A 17,660-nucleotide genomic window follows, 5' to 3' on the forward strand; every position below is an offset into this window, starting at 1 on the left:
AGCTAGTGTATGTACTTGTGCTATACATTTGCCATATTTCTTCTGGCTGGGGAATACATTAACCCCTACATACCCAGTTTCAAACAAACCTAGGACTAACCATCTATCCAGGTGACTGGTATTGATTACATTACCCTGATTTTACCATTTACACCTTATAGCAATGGGATTTACACCATTATCTGCCATACTTTTTGTAGTACCTATCTAGCTAAATTTTTGGAGTCGCAGTACCACGATTATTGTTCATGGCTACTGGCAGACCAAGCTAGGGTCTATTTCTGTGGCCGTTGTGTTTATTGTGTCTTCAGGATATGTGCACTGATACTTACCTTAACAGTTGAGTTGTATACCTCTGGTTACTCTTACAGGTGTTTCATTATATCCACCTGTTCTGATTGCAGGACACTCCTGTAGAGTGTTCCTGTCATCTTTATCGTTGATCCAGAACCTGGCATTACATGTTCAGATTTTAGGGTCCAAGCATTTAATACTCGTTTTACTGTAATCCCCAATATTTTAATAGTGGTTTATAAAAGTTGTTTTAATTTTTTCATATCTCACCCATTAGATGTATCGAGTGCCCAAAACTAGGTTTATTTTCTCTGTTTGTTGTTCCTTATACTTACATATGGAGCACGTACATCACCATTACATTACATTGATTGACAGCTGTGGGGGTTCCTTATTAGTACCTACATAGAACTAAAGCAGCAAGCGTAGAATTTATCACAAGTGAATAGCAAGTATTACAAATTTTGGTCGAACAGCCTGTAATTTGTAGAATTTATTATATTGATTAGCTAGCTTTTTTAAATTGTAAAGTTTTAAGTAATTTATACTAGAAGTTTCTCAGAGGTGGGAAATGTAATAAACACAGTGTGGTGATGGAAGAGTGGACACTAAACATTTTGGGGAATCTTTGTGGTGAAAACTTTAGACATTCAAAAATCCACATATTTTCCTGGAAAGTTCTTGCCGAGATCCTTTCATTGATATAACATGACTGGGTAGCAAAAAGGTTACAGGAGAAAAAGAGCATGACAGATGGACGCTTGTGAAATAAATATATACAGTAGATTAAAGACGTAGAGTGTTATTACCAATGCTATGAATAGGATGGTTCCATTATTATAAGCAGGGTGTGTCTTCTGTACAATGAAGAAAAATCATTTTGTGTATGGCAAAGGTGTGAATCATGTCGTGTATGGATCCATAATTATATGATTTATTGTTATGTACAGAATCACAAACATGTTAATGTGAGGTTCCATGGTGTAATGGTTAGCACTCTGGACTTTGAATCCAGCAATCCGAGTTCAAATCTCGGTGGAACCTATATTTTGTGTTGTCTATGAACCTTTCTATTGCCTTGTTGTTTCCTTTTAATTCTTGAATCGCAATGTTTTCATGATACCACAAAATACATGAACATGCAGCATCATGTAGTTATGGTGAAGCGATGTTACATAGCGACGTGTTGCATGAGAACTCAACGTGACATGACACCATGATGTCATGAAGTCGTGTTGAAGGAGGAGGAGATGCTGCTCTGGAGAATTTAAGAGGCCCCACAACACTGTACTGCACCAGGCCACGTATAACTCCAATGTAGCCCTGTTATGGGTCAATCTCACCACAATTTCCTCAACCTATAATCTATGCTCATTGGGTTATACATAAACAACTATTTGTGCACTCATGAGTAAATTGCACTTTTATTCAGCAGAACAAGCTCTATATCATCAAAGAAATTAATTTCAGATTTGGAAGAGCAATGCATCCAAATTGTTTCCATAGGTGTCATTTTTCTGTTCAGAATAAACTTTTACAAATTTCTAACATACTGTTGATCTTTGAGTTTTTATTTAATATAAGTAAAGGAAGTATCTGTATAGTATAACTTATCTTTGGAAATATAATTGATTGCTGCACATCTTCCCACTAAAGATAGGTTCAATTCAGTTTTCTAATTGTCTTGATCCCTGTCAAATGTAAAACTTATAATATTTGTTATACTACTGGGTTATAAGTATGCAGCTAAACATCTAAAAACAAGAAAGACGGTGCAAAACAGCGCTAAAAAGATCATACAATACCCCTAATGGGAAACACGTGAAAGATATATATAACAATAATGGCAGCCAGACAGATACTGACAGTACAGTCAGTTGGATGGCATAAGAGAAAAAGGGAAATGTCGGCGCCAAATGTGACAATAATAGAAAGTCCAAACCATACGATTGAAAGGCCAATTGTAGTCCTGGGATGATCAAATGGTGTGCAAACGGACTGTGGATTCTCTGCAAGATGCGGTGCAATATGTGAAGATAAAAGAAAATGGATTATGGTGCAGTAAGTCAGTCAATGCGGACTTAAAAACATTAAACACTAACAACACAGAACAGACATGACAGCCTAACAACAACACAAGCCAGGCTAAAAAATAATAAAATAAAGCTATTTATTAACAACTAATGCAGGGTTCTGGAGGATGGCTAGCAAACACCAATCCGGGGAGGGGGGGGGGGGGTTAAAATCGTTGCCCTACTCACAAGTTGCAGGATAATATAAGGCAGTAGGACTGGAGACACACTCAGTGATTTGAAGATGGCGACCGGAGCCCTCTCACTGGCGTCCCCACGTGAGGTAGATGTTGTGTGGAGCTACACGAGTCACAGGAGCTGGAGCACTTCCGAGCGGATGTGACGTCACGCTCTGCCTTCCTCCCAATACCGGTGTCCTCACACGTATCTCGTCCCCCACGCCTCAAACCGGATAGTAAGCGTCCTCCTCCAGGAACCAAAACTTCACTCTAAAACAATGTCTTCCCAACTCGTTTCGTGCGCATGCGCGCACTTCTTCGACACATCCCTTGAAGAAGTGCGCGCATGTGCACGAAACGCGTTGGGAAGACATTGTTTTAGAGTGAAGTTTTGGTTCCTGGAGGAGGACGCTTACTATTCGGTTTGAGGCGTGGGGGACGAGATACGTGTGAGGACACCGGTATTGGGAGGAAGGCAGAGCGTGACGTCACATCCGCTCGGAAGTGCTCCAGCTCCTGTGACTCGTGTAGCTCCACACAACATCTACCTCACGTGGGGATGCCAGTGAGAGGGCTCCGGTCGCCATCTTCAAATCACCGAGTGTGTCTCCAGTCCTACTGCCTTATATTATCCTGCATTTTGTGAGTAGGGCAACGATTTTAACCCACCCCCCCACCCCTGGATTGGTGTTTGCTAGCCATCCTCCAGAACCCTGCATTAGTTGTTAATAAATAGCTTTATTTTATTATTTTTTAGCCTGGCTTGTGTTGTTGTTAGTCTGTCATGTCTGTTCTGTGTTGTTAGTGTTAAATGTTTTTAAGTCCGCATTGACTGACTTACTGCACCATAATCCATTTTCTTTTATCTTCACATATTGCACCGCATCTTGGAGAGAATCCACAGTCCGTTTGCACACCATTTGATCATCCAAGGACTACAATTGGACTTTCAATCGTATGGTTCAGCTAAACATCTAGAAACATGATAGCAGCAAATTAAGTACTTGATAATTCTATTATAATATGTGTGTTAAGTAGAGCCTCCGTATTGATCCATATAACCACTGATTGAATCACAAGTTGACACAGGAGAAGCCTATGTACTTATTGAATGTTTTGGAATATTATATTAAACAGAACTACAGCAGCATACAGTAGAATGTAATATAGAGGAATTGTAAGTGTTACAAATTTTTGTCAAACAGCCTGTAATTTGTTGTATGTATTATATTGATTAGCTACAGTAGCTTTTTAAAATTGTAAGGTTATAAGTCATTTATACTATAAGTCTGGCACGGGTGGGAAATGTAATAAATGCAGTGGTGATAGAAGAGTGGAGGTTAAACATGTTGGTGAAACTTTGTCATGAAAAGTTTAGAAGTTCAAAAATCCACATTTTTTCCTGGAAAGTTCTTGCCGAGATCCTTTCATTGATATATAACATGACTGGATAGCAAAAGGGTTGTAAGAGAAAAAGAGCATAAACGATGGATGCTTGTGAAATAAATATATAGAGTAGATAAAGATGTATGAAATAACTATAGAGTGTTATTACCAATGCTATGAATAGGATGGTTTCATTATTATAAGCAGGGTGTGTCTTCTGTACTGTTCTATGAAGAAAATACATTTTGTGTATGGCTAAGGTGTGAATCATGTCGTGTATGGATCCGTAATTATATGATTTATTGTTATGTACAGAATCACCAGCATGTTAATGTTGGGTTCCATGGTGTAATGGTTAGCACTCTGGACTTTGAATCCAGCAATCCGAGTTCAAATCTCGGTGGAACCTATGGTTTTTGTCATCTATGAACCTTTCTATTGCCTTGTTTCCTTTTAATTCTTGAATCGCAATGTTTTCATGATACCACAAAATACATTAACTCAGACAGTCTCACCCTGCCCTCCTTGGTATAGCATTGTTTGTTAACCATATTCCATATTTTTGTGCATTTTGGAACTTTTCCCTTCATTCCTGTGTCCTTCTTTCTGTAAATAAATATAATCAGAAATTCAAAGAGAACACCATCATTTCATGAAAGGGGATGAGTTTATCTGCATGTCCACATTTACTGAGCCCCAGGAACCCCAGGACCAAACACAGGCAAAAACCTAGAAATAAAATAGCAGCAAATTAAGAATTTGCCAATCCTATTGTAATAAGTGTTCAGGCCCACCAACAGATTTCCTGGGACACAGGATCCCCAACTATATAGTATGTTTCATTGTTATGTACTGAATCACCAGCATTTCACCAACAATTTCAAAAACAATAAAAAAAATTCCAATGAAGTTCCAACAACATTCCCATGACAGGTTCAGTGGTGTAATGGTTAGCACTCTTGACTTTACATCTAGAAATCCAAGATCAAAGCTCTGTAGAACCTATGTTTTTTTGCAATCTACAGTGTGAACTTTTCTATTTCCTTGTTTTTTCCATTTAAATCTCAAATTGCAATGTTTTCATAATACCATAAAAAACATTAACTCAGACATTGTCAAGAGATTATGGGTCAGGGCTGCCTTGACGGCAGTGCCATCAGTGTCACTGCACCTGGCCCCTTGGTTACAGAGGTGATGTACTCTTCCCCACAACAATTAAGATGATTTCCAGGGGAGAGCATGAAGCCTCTGTAGACTAAACATTTTGTTGAAACTTTGAGGTGGAAAGTTTAGAAGTTCAAAAATCTACATTTTTTCCTGGAAAGTTCTTGCTGGGATCCTTTCATCGAAAAAGAGTATAAACAATGGATGCTTGTGAACTAAATATATACAGTAGATTAAAGATGTATAAAATAACTATAGAGTTTATTACCAATGCTATGAATAGGATGATTCCATGATTATAAGCAGGGTGTGTCTTTTGTACTGTACAATGAAGAAAAATAATTGTGTGTATGGCAAAGGTGTGAATCATGTCATTTATGGATCCGTAATTATATGATGTATTGTTATGTACAGAATCACAGACATATTCATGTCAGGTTCCATGGTGTAATGGTTAGCACTCTGGACTTTGAATCCAGCAATCCGAGTTCAAATCTCGGTGGAACCTATGGTTTTAGTCATCTATGAACCTTTCTATTGCCTTGTGGTTTCCTTTTAATTCTCAAATCGCAATGTTTTCATGATACCACAAAATACATTAACTCAGACTTTGTCAAGATATTATGGGTCTGGGCTGACTTGATGGCAGTGCCATCGGTCCCACTGCACCTAGCCCCACGGTTACTGAGGTCCCACCCACTTCCCCACAACAATTAAGCAGATTGCCGAGGGAGAGCAGGACCTGTATTGGATCAATCTCAAAAATAATATCTCAACCTATAATATATGCTGATTCAGTTATACATGAACAACTATTTGTGCACCGATTTGAGGAAATGGTAAAAAAAAAAAAAAAAAGGCAGAACATACTCTTTATGATCAAAGAAAGTAATATCAGATTTGGAAGAGCAATAAACTTTGAGAAATTTCTAACATACTGTAGATTATTGAGTTTTTATTCAATATAAGTAGAGGGAGTATCTGTATAGTATAAATTATATTTTGAAAAAACATTGATTGGAGGAAATCTCACCATTAAAGATAGGTTCAAACTAGTTTTCTAGTGTTCTTGATCCCTGTCAAATGTAAAACGTGTGATATTTGTTATACTGTTGGAGTATATGTATGCAGATGAAAATCTACAAATATGATAGCAACAAATTAAGAACTTGATATAATATACTTTATTATAATATTGTATATGTTTTGGGAAACTCCAGTCCGGTTCCTCCTATTGATCCATATTAACTCTGACTGAATCGCATGTTGACACTGGGGAAGCCTCTGTACATCTTGAAAGTTTTGGAATATATTATTACTTAGAACTGCAGTAGCAAGCCTAGAATTTAACATAAGTGAATAGCTAGTGTCACAAATTCTGGTCGAACGTCCTGTAATTTGTAGAGTTTATTACTGTGATTAGGCAGCTTTTTTAAATGGTAAGGTTTTAAGTCCTTTATTCACGTGTCTCAGAGGTTGGGAATGAAGTTAACACCGTGTGGTGATGGAAGAGTGGAGACAACGTTTTTTGGTGAATCTTAGTGGTGAAAATATAAGAAGTTTAAAAATACAACAATTTTCCTGGAAAATCCATGCGGAGATCCTTTCATCGATATATAACATGACTGGTTAGCAAAAAGATTGTAGGAGATAGAGTGTGAGAAATGGATGTTTGTGAATTAAACATATCGATTATAGACATAGAAAATTGCTATAACGTATTATTATTAATGCTAAGAATAAGTTGTTTCCATGATAATAAGTAAGATTTGTCTTCTGTACTGTACTACCGAAGAAAAATAATTTTGTATATGGAAGAGGTTTGAATCATGTCATGTACAGATCCCCAATTATATGTTTCATTGTTATGTACTGAATCTCCAACAATTTCAAAAACAATTAAAAAACAATTGAAAAACATTTCAATGGCATTTCAGTGACATTTCAAAAACAGGTTCCATGGTGTAATGGTTAGCACCCTGGACTTTGAATCCAGTGATCCGAATTCAAATCTCAGTGGGACCTATGTTTTTATTGTCTCTGAACCTTTCTATTGTTTTGTAGTTTCCATTTTATTCTCGAATCACAATGTTTCCATAATACCACAAAATACATTAACTCGTTGTCAAGAGATTATTGGTCAACTTTAGACACCATAGCTCAACCTATAGTCTATGATAATTCTGTTATTGGGTTAAACGTAAACAACTATTATGCTATGATTTGAGTAAATGGTACATTTAAAAACTTGTAATAAGTTTGTGGCCAGTCATAACACTCCCTTGACATTGACATTTACAGTATTTGTCAATTAGTTCATATTTTTAAAAATGTATGTAAGAGGACAATATTATATATACGATATATAAAATGATATGTTTGCCGACTGTGCTCTAAAAGTTTTAAGTCATGCTGAATTGAGAGAATTACAGTATATATAAAGTAGAACAGAATACTAAAAAACCTACTTTAAACCTACTTAAATTGTGAAAATAATGTATATGATCTAAATATATACAATACAACTGCAGTGCATGCGCGCTGTGTGTGAACTATATGGAACGCATATGCTTTCAATTACATTTGTTTGCATGTGTGGTACAGGTATATTCTAATTGAATGGAACACATATGTTACCTTAATTATCCAATAGGGATGTTCTGTGTTGCTAAATGCGGTTCATACATTAACAAGGTGTTACATATTTACATAGTAGATGAGGTTGAAAAAAGACATAAGTCCATCAAGTTCAACCTATACTAAATTTAGATGACAGATGCTTTATCCTATATTTGAACTTACAGTATATTGATCCAGAGTAAGCCAAACAAAAAACCCCAGTGAAATATCATCTAATGATATCTCATAAAGGGAAAAATAAACTCCTTTCCCGATTCCAAATATTGGAATATCAGATTACTCCCTGTATCAACATCTTTCTCATGTTTACTTATTTGGTATATCTCTATACCTTTCCTTTCTAAAAAGATTTTCAACCTTTTTTTTTTTAAATATCTGTTGTATCTGCCATCACAGTCTTCATGGGTAATGATTTCCTTATTTTTAACTCCCCTTACTGTAAATAACCCTTCCCTTTGTTGCTGATGAATTCTCCTTTCCTCTAACCTTAAGGGATGACTCAGTGTCTTTTGTACTGCCCCTGTGGTGAATAGTTCTTTTGAAAGCTCCTTATATTGTCCCCGAATATATTTGTATATTGTTATCATATCACCTCTTTGACGCCTCCTTTCTAATGTTAGCAAATCTAATTTAGCTAGCCTCTCCTCATAAATCAGATTATCCATCCTCTTTATTAATTTGATGACTCTTCTCTAAAATTATATATAAAATCTTACAAGGAACTGTCCACTGTGCCTCAAAAGAAAGGTGTTTGACCCCTGTATCCTGCCTGTGCTCACGTATATATGTGAAACTTAGATCCTAAATGTGAAAACAACTCAGAAGCTTGATATAACTCAAAGAAGATATATATGTCAATGAGATCTGAAAAAGAATGAATGGTTGCAAAAGAAAAAGTCTGTGAAATCATCACAAGAGGGTTTTAAATAGCAGCCAGTTACTTGCAGCCTGGCCCGAGCAAGGTATTCTTATCTTTGTGCTCTCGGACCCTGTCTGTGCTGTTCCTGAGTCCTGTTTCTTTGCAGTCACAGATGTGTTACTCCATGTCTCCTGACCTTTCGCCTGTGAATTCCCAGTTGCTGACCTCTTCTTATGACCCCGACTTTGCACCTATGCCTTAACCTCTGCCTGTATACTGTGATACATGGGTTGCGGGTGTTTCTTAAATATTTTTATGTGTTTGTATTTTAAGCATCGAATGACTGTCTTCTCCACCGGCATCTTACGTCACTTCTGGGATTTGCCGTCCGTCCCTGATTCCAGTCCTCCATCACCCTGCGTGTTTCACAGGGAGTTCCTGCTTCCTCATGGGGTTTGTCTGGACTGGGAACCGTGTACATCATGCAGTACCTATGCACTGTTTAGTTATGATATTTAGAAATCCCTTGGCTAGCACTTGTCCTTTTTGTTTGTTTTGGCCAGTATTAGTGTTTGTATTGTATTTGAATGTTTATTGGGGGTTGAGGGGGTGGGCGAAGGGGGTAGTTGCCCCATTGTGGGTTGTTAGGCCTCTTGTGTGGGTAGTGGGAAGGGTTAAGCCCTTCATTACCTTAGTGGTTACTACCACTAAGGTAATGAAGGGGTTAACCCCTCCCACAACCTTCCCGGTAGGCCTAACCACCCACCCTGGGGCTGCACATCTTTCCCATTAAAGGAGCAACCCAAGCACTTAAAAAAAACAAAAATTTTTACACAAGATTGAAGCAGGGGCTCTCCGAAGATGAACTCCATACATTTGAGCTCCAGGGATCCCCTGCTTCTGGAGATACTTAACCTCCATAGGGGGTGCTGGTAGCCACTCTGGCTGAGCTACTGTAGCTGGGCTTTAAAGTTTAAATCTCCCATGCTGGTCAATAGGAAACCAAACCTGATGACGACTCCCTATTGGCCCGCATGGTGCGGGAGCTTTGAAAAGTAACCCTTATATGATCCCTACCACCGGAGCAGAGCAGCTACTGACCTCCTACTATGGAGGTAAATATCTTCAGAAGCAGAGAGGCCCTGTAGCTGAAATTAATGGTGCTAAACTTCAAAGACCCCACTGTTTTAATCCTGGGTCATTTCTAAAAAGTGTCTGGATTGTCGCTTTAAAGACCAGGTTTAAATTCAACCAGTTTCTAGTTGTTTTGATCCCTATCAAATGTTAAACTTGTAATACTGTATTTGTTATACTGGTGAGTTACATGTATGCAGACAAAAAATCGAGAAATATAATAGCAACAAATTAAGAACTAGATACTCCTATTATATTATGTGTGTTAGGTAACTCATGCCAGGTTAGTCCTATTAATCAATATAATCACTGGCTGAATCTCAAGTTGACAGACGGAGAGCCTATTGTATGTACTATACTGTACGTACATCTTGAAAGATTTGTAATATAATATTACATAGAACTACAGTAGCAAGCGTAGAATTTAACATACATGAATCGCAAGTGGTACAATTTTTTTATGACAGACATAATTTGAAAAATGTGTCAGAATGATTAGCTAGTTTTTTTTAATTGTAAGGTTTTAAATAATTTATAAGATACTCAGAGGTGGAAAATGGAGTAAAGAAAGCGTGTTGATGGAAACTGAAAATTTTTGGTGAACATTTTAGAAGTTCAAAAATCCAACAATTTGCCTGGAAAGTCCTTACAGAGATCCTGTCATGGATACAGTATATACAGATGCAGCCACGGGTATTAGAACTCTTACCTTGGAAATTCTGGGTCAGTCTCACAGTAAATGCCTCAACATGATTGCAACATTGCCGCAACATTTCTGTGAGATTCTTAATGGCCCATCGGATTAACACAGCAGGGGTCTCTGCAGTCCCATTTAGTTTGAATGGGATTTCAAGGACCCCCCACTGTGTTAATCCAATGGGCCATTAAGAATCTCGCAGAAATGTTGAGGCAATGTTGAGGCATTTACTGTGAGACTGCCCCAGAATTTCCCAGGTACAAGTGTTCTAATACTGGTGGCTGCATCTATATAGCATGACTGGGTACAAAAAGGTTGTATGAGATAGAGAGCTTGACAGACGGACACTTGTGACTTAAATATATAGATTATAGATGTTTAAAATAACTATAAAGTGTTATTATCAATGCTAAGAACAGGATGTTACATGATTATAAGCAAGGTGATTATAAGGAGGGTGTGTGTTGTGTACTGCACTACTGAAGAAAACTAATTTTGTGTATGACAGGTGTGAATCATGTCATGGATGGATCCCCAATTATATGTTTTATTGTTATGTACTGAATCACAAAAACATCTATGTCGGGTTCCATGGTGTAATGGTTAGCACTCTGGACTTTGAATCCAGCAATCCGAGTTCAAATCTCGGTGGAACCTATGCTTTTGTCGCTCCGAAATCTTTCTATTGTTTTGTGGTTTCCTTTTTATTCTCAAATCGCAATTTTTCCATAATACCACAAAATACATTAACTCAGACTTTGTCAAGAAATTATAGGTCAACCTCAGACACCATACCTCAACCTATAATCTATGCGCATTGGGTTATTCGTAAATACCTATTTGAGTAAATGGTACATTTTAAAACTTGTATTAAGATACAGTCATATGCTGTAAACACTCCCTTGACATTGCCATTTATTTGTCAATTAATTTAATATGATATATATCATTAATAAGCACCAAAATGATCAATGTACTGTACCAGCACAGCAGAGGGAATAGCAGAAAAGGATGTTTATTCATTCCATCATGCAGACATATCCCGACGTTTCTGTTCCCAGAGGGACCTTCTTCAGGGAGGAACCTTCTTCAGGGCACCTTACACCCCCGAAGACACACATATTGTGGGAAACGCTGGTGATGTCATAGCCGCAACAGTTTCGTATCCGGAACTGGCGACACACATGGAGCGGAGACGCTCCAGACACTACATTGAGCAACCATAGCTCTCTGCTTGTGCTGGTTTCAGCGTACTACGCCCGGTGGACCCTTCAGCCGTGGGGAGATTTTAAACACACAGTGTTATCTTGTCCGCAACACATGCGGCACGGTTTTTACACTTTAAACTGGAGATAAAACACGTCAATTGGGTGGAAATTTTCTCTTCTTTCATAGTTGGTACAGTGAGTATTGCTTTGTGGTATCGATAGGTGTTCCACTTGTACAGCATAATGGGAATGTGCCTAGATATCCCTACCTTACAGTAAATTTGCAATTTGTACAGCATTGATTTGGTAGATTACAGTGAGAGGGTTCTATGAACTCTCTCTAGGTTTGCAAACCTTATCCTATTTTTCTAGCATCACTGTACCTCTGGTTACTTTTGATGAGCCTACGGGTCAAGAAGGGGACCAGTTGCAAATTATTTTATATCAGAATGTAGAAGTGTTTAAGCTATGTCTTTGCCTTAAAAAACTTTTGGGTTGCTTTCGCAGTATGTTTTGGGTCATTGTCCATCTGTAAAATGAGGCGCCGTCCAATCAACTTCTCTGAATTTGGCTGAATCTGAAAAGACAATATATCCCTATACACTTCAGAATTCATCCGGCTGCTTCTGTCACATCATCAATAAACACTAGTGACCCAGTACCATTGTAAGCCATGCATGCCCATGCCATCACACTGCCTCCACGTGTTTTACAGATGAAGTGGTATGCTTCGGATCATGAGCCATTCCAAGCCTCCATACTTTTTTCCTCCCATCATTCTGGTACAGGTTGATCTTAGTTTCATCTGTCCAAAGAATGCTGTTCCAGAACTGGGCTGGCTTTTTTAGATATTGTTTGGCAAAGTCTAATCTGGCCTTTCTATTCTTGAGGCTTATGATTGGTTTGTACCTTGTGGTGAACCCTCTGTATTTGCTCTCGTGAAGTCTTCTTTTTATGGTAGACTTGGATAATGATATGCCTACCTCCTGGAGAGTGTTCTTCACTTGGCTGGATGTTGTTGAAGGGGCTTTTCTTTACCATGGAAAGGATCCTACGATCATCCACCACTGTTGTCTTCCGTGGATGTCCAGGTCTTTTTGTGTTGCAGAGCTCACCAGTGCGTTCTTTTTTTCTCTTAACTGTTGATTTGGCCACTCCTAATGTTCCTGCTATCTCTCTGATGGATTTTCTTTTTTTTTTGCAGCCTAAGGATGCCCTGTTTCACTTGAATTGAGAGCTCCTTTGACCGCATGTTGTGGGTTCACAGCAACAGCTTCCAAATGTGAATGCAACACCTGGAATCAACTCCAGACCTTTTACCTGCTTGATTGATGATGAAATAACGAAGGAATAGCCCACACCTGTCCATGAAACAGCTTTTGTCCAATTACTTTTGGTCCCTTGAAAAAGAGGGGGCTACATATTAAAGAAATGTAATTCCTAAACCCTTTCTCCAATTTGGACGTGAATACCCTCAAATTAAACTGATAGACACTTTAAGCTCATATCCATTATTTAACTGTAACTTGAATTAATTTTGGTACACAGCCGAAATAACAAAACTTATATCAGTGTCCAATTATTTCCGGCCCTAACTGTATATGTTTATATGTATTTTATATCTGCTAGTGGACATAGGTTATCTTATTTGTAATAAATTGTTATATACCTTCACACACGCATTAGGTGTGCCCGCTTTTCCTAATTTTCCACATACAGCTCAACCCCGTTATAACGCGATCCGTTACAACGCGAATCCGCTTATAACGCGATGCAAGTGTGGCTCCCAATTTTCATATTTATGAATGCTTTACAACACGATTATTGGTATCTTAAATACTTTGTTGTACAATGCATACAATTGTACATTATTTGTAACGCGATCTGCTTATAGCACAATGTGATTCTTTGGACCCCAAGCACAGCGTTATAAGGGGGTTGAGCTGTATATACTGTATGTGTATACACATGAAATATCTTACAAATTAACCTTCCATCGTGCCTCAAAAGGAAAGTGTTTGACCAGTGTATCCGGCCTATGCTCACGTATGAATGTGAAACTTGGACACTAAATGTGAAGAGAGTTCAGATAACTCAAAGAAGTATAGAGACGTATGCTGGGTTTTACCCAATGAGACAGAAAAAGAACGAATAGGTTTGGAATCAAAAAATATCTGTGACATCACCAAGTGGGTGAAAAAAATTAAAATCTCAGTGGTCCGGACATATCGCAAGAAGAAATTACAATCATTGGACAGGGATGGTACATGAGGGATATCAAAAGACCAAAATGACAACCCAAAGTAAAATGGGAGGATGAACTCATAAAAACATATTGGAGCAACATAGAGAAGAGGCTTGCAAACACAGTAATTGGAAAATTATTGGAGAGGCCTTCATGAAGCAGTGGATCGACAAGACAAGCTTAAGATGATGATAATGATATACTTTATTTTGTTTTCATATAAAGTGGTATATTCAAATAAAATTAAAGGCATTTACTCTCGGAAACTCAGATAACAAGACTACTGCACACGCACAAAATATAGGTGACAACATAGATTTATCAATGGAAACCAGTTCTGTCAATGTATATATAGGATTGGGTGATGAAATGATAGCACGATGATGTGACAAACAACAAAAATGTCATCTCTGCTTGGAGAAACTAAAGAGTGATTATTTTAGTTAGTGTTTTACATTTAAACACTTTACCATTTGTTGTGTAAAAAAGATATACAGTAGGTTCCACCGAGATTTGAACTCGGATTGCTGGATTCAAAGTCCAGAGTGCTAACCATTACACCATGGAACCTGACAGGAAAGAATACATAACAATGAAACAAGTAATACAGTAGGTAGTCACACACCTTACGTTACTCAATGACTATTCTAAGCAGAAATATTATAACAAAGCTGATAAACGTTGGATGCTTGTAAACTAAGGTTTGCCCAATCTCAGAGGTAATTATACTTAGCACCATGATCTATTTCACAAGTAAGGAAACATTACAGGTGACCTTAAACAGGTTTCCAGTGATATTACAGAAAAACTAAGTGTGATTTAAAGTTGGATTACTTTGTTATGGAACCTTTGTGAAAAATAGAATAACTCTGCACACCAAACTTGCAAACGGGGGGCAAAAAACAGCAAAACAATATATTGTGTATATGACTGTAGGCATGTGCATACAGTCATATACACAAAAAGACTTAAATATGGGGAAAATTGCCAAAGCATAAGCGCAAAACAATGCTACTAAATAAACCGTGATTTTTGTTTGGACTTGTGTTTATTAAATCATTATAGATACGAAACATACCTGTATAATATAGATACTGTAGCAAGATAGCAGAATATATACTTTTTTGCACCATGCTATTGTATGATTACTCACCTCCTTACACTGCCAGTTAAGTCATTAACTACATACATTATTGCACGTAACAATCATGTTGTTAAGGAAAACGATGGGCTTATAAGTCAATTAGGACACTCAGTTCTGTAAGGGAGAAATAAATTAAATTACTAGTTAAAGTACAGGTTCTGGTTAGGGATTTCCAATAACATTTGAAAAGGGATCTCAAACTACCATGGATACAAGAGCAGAAGGTTTTAATTGAGATAAGTAGATATAATTAAATAAAGGGTGTATGGAGTTATATAGCTGCAATTATGGTCCGCAGTATAGCACATATTGTAATTGAGTAAACAATTCAATTTAGACAGATTTATTTCTTTGATAAATCCAATGCTGTTTTTGCATCCCTTTTCCTACCAGTTATCCGGTCAGTAAACATTGATAGACACCCTTATAAGTTAACATTCATATTCATTCCCAGTCATGCTCTATTGACTCGTTAGTTCGGTCTCCCTAACCTACTCATTTAGCATAGTTATTTCCTTGCCTGAACTTGCTGTTCAACTGGTTGGTGTATTTTACAGATTAGGCTACATTTCATTTTAATAGGAGCTAAACGGCTTTCCTTTTTTGAGTAAGTTCACAGCAGTTACTTCTAAGTCAGCAATTTTATATTACTAATTCAACAATATTTGTTTAGACATTAATGTTCAAGAGGCGGTTTCATGCAAAAGACCCTATGTGAGGCATGTGGATAAAATCTGGGGTTGTTTTAATCTTTGCCTTGGGAATGTGTCTGCTTGGAGTTTCAAAATATAAAGAAGTTCCTGCTGGGATTTTGTTTCTGCTCTCACATCTGTAGATCTGGACTAGCCGTGCAAACATTGCAGCACAGCGGGCCAATACTTTGGAGTGACCCCTACTAAGAAATAGGGTGCTGAGAAAATGTATGCATGAACAAGTACAAGACACTCATGGGAGGCATGCAGGGCTTTGGAGTGGTTTTATCTTCTCCTTTCAAATCCTGACACACGCTGCTGGTAATAACCAATGTAAGCCGTCATGGCAGTAAAGAAGTTACACTTGAATGTTTCCACCTCAATTGGGTCATTGCACAGAAGAGTGGGTCCCTTTTCAAGTCATCTTCATAATAAGGTAACGGTTTCAAACGACGCTGATGAAAGCAATGTCTCCAGCTACTCTTGCTCCTTGCGTTTGTGTAAATAGTTGTCGATGAAATAGACATGTAGAACGTGACAGTAGGGAACGGATTGTCTCTCAGTAACTCTGTGATAGTTTTGTGAATCTGTTTATATCAAGTCTGTATGTATACATGTGTTTGTAGAGGCTGGATAAGGCGACTGCAATGTCGCACAGCGCCTTAGCAAGTACATGCAGTCCATCGTGGGTGCCCATAGTGGGCGTGACCGAGACGGTGCTGCGGGTGGAGGTCAAGGTATTTTGTTTTTTTCGGCAACCGCAACGTCAGCGGTTCAGACAATGAGGGCGAACCGCTCACGGCCACACCTCCGCCACGCTCCCCCCCCATCACCCTCTCCTGCACTATAAGCAGGAATCGCTATAACAATGGCAACGGCTGACGTCATGCGGTTGCGTTGCCGTCGCGTGCACTATATGTGCAGCCTTACACATAGGGGATACAAACGAGGAGCCCTCCCCTGCTTCACAGTAATGTGCCCTGAATTGCTCTGTTTTCATTGCTGATAGGTGCATCAGGGCTGGGGCTAATCCTGTGGTACACACAGGCATAGTATTATACAGGATGCTAGTAGGGGAAAACACTGTTCTAGTGACAAAAGCTCTGAAGAGAAGAGCCCACTGATACATAGTAGCTCTTGCTTGGGCCTGGAGACATACTACAGAATATTTTTATGCCTGGTAAGATTATCGAGGAATTTGAGCATTCATCGTACGAATAAACATGAAGCACTTAATGGCCATATGTGAATTGTGTGAAAAGGTCATCGATTACTATAAGTGGAAAAGTCTAAAAGTAATTCAATCTTTCAAAAAAGTAAAAAAAGAAAGGAATAAAAGTGTGTAGTGAACAACCTTAACCGTAAAAGGGGTATAAGGGAGAACACTCACAAATAGGAGGTTTGTTGTTCCTATTTATGCCCTCTTGCAATAAGGGGGATAGAGAGTATTAGGAGCACACATTATTATAGAGCTGAAACCAAGATATATGAAGACGGTAGCGTCACATTGAGCAGGAGGTGAGAGGCATGAGGGGTTACCCTTTGCATTCTAACATCAACTACCTTCATAGCTTGTTACTGTAATGTACTGCTCACTCATGGTAAACGATTTGAATATCTTTATAAGTAGAACTTGAATACTGCAACGTTAGATAGAGAGGCCAACAGGAAATATATTGACAAAAGTGTGAGTTAATGAAAAAAAACTTCAGCCACCATTCAAAAAGAGGTATCAAATAATTGTATGCTGGCAAATTCGTTCCAGCATCAACACCTTCAAAATGTCGTAAGAATTTAGTTAGTCTGTAAAAAAGCCCTTCTTTCAGAGATCTGTTTAATGTACATAGCACTTTAAATCACTAAACCCTCTTCACACGTTTGTTGCTTGTGCACAAATCCTACAGTATACATGAGCCCACTAATATAAAGAAATGGTGACAGAGATG

At 38.1% G+C, this 17,660-nt stretch overlaps 5 non-coding genes across 5 annotated transcripts; 4 read left to right on the plus strand and 1 right to left on the minus strand.

Moving 5' to 3' along the window:
• Nucleotides 1-1,266: 1,266 nt before the first annotated feature.
• TRNAQ-UUG (transfer RNA glutamine (anticodon UUG)) lies at nucleotides 1,267-1,338 on the plus strand. Its single transcript has one exon. It is a non-coding gene; the product is annotated as a tRNA-Gln (tRNA).
• Nucleotides 1,339-4,268: 2,930 nt separating this feature from the next.
• On the plus strand, nucleotides 4,269-4,340 carry TRNAQ-UUG (transfer RNA glutamine (anticodon UUG)). Its single transcript has one exon. It is a non-coding gene; the product is annotated as a tRNA-Gln (tRNA).
• A 1,191-nt stretch (nucleotides 4,341-5,531) lies between these two features.
• On the plus strand, nucleotides 5,532-5,603 carry TRNAQ-UUG (transfer RNA glutamine (anticodon UUG)). The gene has a single exon. It is a non-coding gene; the product is annotated as a tRNA-Gln (tRNA).
• Nucleotides 5,604-11,010: 5,407 nt separating this feature from the next.
• Nucleotides 11,011-11,082, plus strand: TRNAQ-UUG (transfer RNA glutamine (anticodon UUG)). The gene has a single exon. It is a non-coding gene; the product is annotated as a tRNA-Gln (tRNA).
• Nucleotides 11,083-14,376: 3,294 nt separating this feature from the next.
• Nucleotides 14,377-14,448, minus strand: TRNAQ-UUG (transfer RNA glutamine (anticodon UUG)). Its single transcript has one exon. It is a non-coding gene; the product is annotated as a tRNA-Gln (tRNA).
• Nucleotides 14,449-17,660: the final 3,212 nt, after the last annotated feature.

Source organism: Ascaphus truei, chromosome 13 (assembly GCF_040206685.1).
Source record: "Ascaphus truei isolate aAscTru1 chromosome 13, aAscTru1.hap1, whole genome shotgun sequence".
NCBI classification, from domain to species: domain Eukaryota; kingdom Metazoa; phylum Chordata; class Amphibia; order Anura; family Ascaphidae; genus Ascaphus; species Ascaphus truei.